The sequence below is a fragment of the Triticum aestivum genome, chromosome 4D, assembly GCF_018294505.1.
Source record: "Triticum aestivum cultivar Chinese Spring chromosome 4D, IWGSC CS RefSeq v2.1, whole genome shotgun sequence".
NCBI lineage: Eukaryota > Viridiplantae > Streptophyta > Magnoliopsida > Poales > Poaceae > Triticum > Triticum aestivum.
This window is the reverse complement of record NC_057805.1, coordinates 124,767,426-124,771,560: the sequence shown is the minus strand read 5'-3', so window position 1 is coordinate 124,771,560 and position 4,135 is coordinate 124,767,426. Positions and strand designations below refer to the sequence as shown.

The following is a 4,135-nucleotide window of genomic DNA, read 5'->3' as shown; positions in this document are numbered from 1 at the left end:
GTGCCGCTCCTGGCGCGGCCTCACCTCCGCCGCTGATTTCATCGTCGCCCATCACCGGCGCCAGCCGTCGCTACCCCTCGTCGTGCTCAACGGCACGCCCACTACAGAGGACGGCTTATCAATCTCCAAGCACAGCCGGCCTGTCCTCGGGTTCCATGACTACATTGGCTTCCAGTTGCACGCATCCTGTGACGGCCTCCTCCTCCTCACCACCTCCTCCGATGGCCGCTTCAGCATCTGTAACCCGGCCACACGTCAGTGCGCTTCACTCCCAGGCCTCCCCAACAGCAGTGTCATCAACATCGCCGCACTGTACCTGCGCTGCCCGTCCCGCGAGTACCGCGTCTTGTACTGGGAACTGGGACACCAAGCTACCTACTATATCTTGATGGTGGGCCGGAGGGGCTCGCCGAGGTGCATTGGAGTTCCTTCAGATACCCCTGCCATCGAGAAAGCTATGTTGGCCACACGCACAATTTATCCTACTAATTTGGCCCCACCCATCAAGTTTCGTAGCTGCCTTCATTGGGATCATGCCTGGGTTCACCATGATGCTGGCATAGTCGTTTTCAATACGGTGACTGAGTCATTCAGGTTCATGCGTCGTCCGGCTGGTGCTACCAGCTTCTGCACTTGTTTGAGCGACATGGAAGATTCGATTGGTTTCAGCTGCTTTGACGATGGGAGGACAGTTGCCAGAATCTGGGTGTTAAGAGCTTATGGAACCTCGCAGATACAAAACATGTGGTTTTGTCCCATGAGGCAGATGTGTTAGTCTACAGCACTGGCGGAGGACCCCAGTGGGCAAGGTATGGCAGCCGCCACACCTTGATTCCAAGCAAAAGAAAATTTATACGTATGTATACGCTCGATCAACGGCTAGCTAGAGCCGGAAATAATCAATGATAAATGAAGAAGGCCGTCGCTGTTTTATATGGGCCACCCAGCCACATATAATTGGGCCTAACCTAAGCGGCTAAGCGAGCGACTTCACGGCCAGCAAGACACGAACGAATCGAGCGCAGCCAGCGCCCCAGTCCAGTACACGCACCCACACAGCCAGTCGCCAAGAACCCTAGCTAGAGCAGCGGCGGCGACGACCAAGACCAAGCGGAGTGGCGGACGGTGGGACGGCGGAGCCGCAGAGGGCGGCTGTGGATGTCGAACAAGCGACAGGGGCGGCTGGGCACAGCCGCGCAAGGCGCGGGCGGCGGCACGGTCGCCAGCTCCGCGTCCTTCATATTGTTTTTGAGACCAAAAAATTCGTTGTTTCATTGTTTCTTATTATTTTTGACACAGACAAATTCGTCAGAAGGTTGAAAGCAGGGTGGTTCTTTTCATAAAAAGCTAAAAAAGGATAAGCTTGTAGCCTACCATCTTTTAATAAAGTCCAAGCCAGTAGAAGATGGAGAGGAAGGGGAAGGGCTAGCAAAGGGGAGAGGTATATTTTCTGAATTTTAGTAGCATTTTAGATCTTAGAATAGCTTCTAATATGTAATGTAGTGATTTTAGTGACAATTTAATGTTGTGAATTGCAGATTTGACAAGATATTTTTGAAGTACTTGGTAGTGGCAGTGGCTCTAATCCAGGTACTCCATCAAGATCAAGTGAATTCCGTGAAAGAAGAGAATGCAAATTTTATGCCAGCCGAACAAGTGGAAGAACAGATTGCAGATTCAGTTGAAGCTATAGAGGAAGAGAATGTTGAAGTTCTAGGAGCTGAAGGTATAACTGTTTTTCGTCTAGATTACATAAATGATGATCCACGACTTTGCATTCCAATTGATAGATTTGTCCCCAACATTAGAGATGATGTTAAATTTGCTTTTGCATAAAGAAAAAAAATTATGCTTAAGAGTTCGCCACACCTTAATTTTTTTCCGTCCTCCGCCTCTGGTCTACAGTAAATCCGCACGTCACATGTTCCAATGCGACAACAACGGCAAGTTGCTACAGGAATTCCGATGGAAATCATGCGCTTTGGATGTTATTGGACTTGGACATTGTTTTAAAGAAAGCCTCGTCAAGCACGAATTTTTCCCGAGGCGAGTTGTTGGACAAGAAAGATTTTTCCAAAGTCTCTAAGCCTCTAAGGTACCATGATAATATGATTATTGTCCCTACATATTTCCCATCTTTTATAGTTTTTACTGTAGTAATTAGATATATATGCTTTTCTCCTAGAAAATACTTGTTCCGTACAATCTCGGTTTTTCATTTGAATCGACACTAAGTATCCACTAATTAATAACTTCTATCTCAGTTTTGGTGCTAACACTACCAACATTTCCCCTTTTTTCCCAAATACAAACCCTTTATTCTCTTATTGCATGTCTAGCATCTAGTACTGCTATTCTGAAGCTTATGATTATCATTTCCCAGTAAATTGTGTGTATGTTTCCTACAGAATTTCCCATGCCTTATTGTTTGTTTGCATTATCCTTTTCGATGCAATTCAACTCTAACCAACATTCCATGACCAAAATATTCTTAGGTATTGAAATTTCTAAGTCACAGTTAGTCAATTGTTTTATATGACATGAACTAATTGCTGCGCGACCCTGCCAGTGACATAGTTGACAAGTTCTAGTTTCCCAAACTGGTATTCACATAATCTAATAAGTACTTTATGAATGGACATAACAGTTAAGTGATTTCCTAGAGAGTATCACTTGCCCAAGCTGTAATGGATAGTGATCGTAGAGGTATAAACTAATTCACTAACTCTGATTCGACGACCGATTGATGTATTTAGCTCTTAAGTGCAGAACATGTGACATCATAATTTGGAATATACTGAGAAGTTGAGGCCTTTAGACAAAATTTACCAATTCAATGACTACTTTGTTGATAAGTAATTAATTTATTCCCTGGTTTTCTGCTGAGATTGTTTGTTCTAAGATATATCGTTGTGCTCTTTAATTGTTTTACTTTGTTATAAAACTTCATGTCATCTTAACTATATTGATTGGCAGTATGCTCTTTCTTAACAGGTTTGTGAGTTGGATACGAGAAGCGCAAGAAAAATAGCAGGACATCCGAGAGGATTATGGTGATCTGTTTCTTTGTGCAAGTACTAAGTGACAGTGTGATATGGTATCTTTTGTGTTTTCCCTTTGCTTTGCCCCACCATTTGCTCTTTGTGATTCCTGCAAAGTCTATCTTCAGCTTCACAAGAATTCTGTGTCTAACATCGATGTTGAAATGTTTCACTATGGTCTTGGGTTTTTGTACATTGATTATTGTATGTGAAACTGATGTATGATGCTGGACAAAATAATGTTCTTCTTAACAAAGGAACTGTTGTGTACTGCTTATTAGGTCCCTCAAAATGCATCTCAGCGCGTGTACCTGGCGCTTTTATTAGCCGACTTACATGCAAGCGAAACACTGTTGGCAGCTGGAGACCGAATAATGTCGATGGAGACTACCAACATACTGACAGGGACGCCAACGAAACACGCGCACACCCACACACCAACGTATACTAGTAGAATGCCCGTGCGTTGCTACGGGCTAGAATGCATATAAATAAATCGAACAAATGATTAGGTCATCTCTAAGGTCAAAACTCATTTATTCCTCATATGTCTGGCATGTTCGGACATCAAATGGTCCTCGAGTGAGGTCCGTCTGGCAGTCTGGGGGATAAACATGGTTTGTCCAAACTATTCAACATGTTATTTCCAACACGCGGTCCCCAAAAAACCTCAGCCCACGATGCACCCCTCCCTTTTCCTAGTGGATCCTTTCCTTCCCACTCGTTTCCTGTCATAGCGGGACGTTTCTTATTGGAGCCCTTTCCTTTTAAATCAACACCTTCACCATGGTGCCCTCTCCCCTGCCAACCTGCCCGCTCTCCACCCTGATCCCCTTACCCAATGTTCGTGTCGATCCACCACCGCCATCAAGGAAGACGAGACATGCGCTGCCCGTGAAGCCCCCAAGCCAAGAAGGCAGATATGATGTCTATTCGGCCGCAGCAGCACACCCAAAGGGCGTCCGCCGCGAGGCAACAATTATACGAAGCACCACTTCCTGTAGGTCGGGTAGTAGCACACAAGCACTCTTAATCCAGCGATTTGAAGACACACAATTGACGGGACATGGCGCTAGTAGTCGGCCGCAGTACAA

The 4,135-nt window shown here is 45.3% G+C and overlaps 1 long non-coding RNA gene across 1 annotated transcript; it reads left to right on the top strand.

Annotated features, from left to right (window-relative positions):
* The first annotated feature begins 987 nt into the window (after nt 1-987).
* On the top strand, nt 988-3,325 carry LOC123099780 (uncharacterized). The gene is made up of 4 exons (XR_006448233.1): nt 988-1,441; nt 1,539-1,726; nt 1,906-2,095; nt 2,995-3,325. It is a non-coding gene; the product is annotated as an uncharacterized lncRNA (long non-coding RNA).
* The last annotated feature ends 810 nt before the right edge of the window (nt 3,326-4,135 follow it).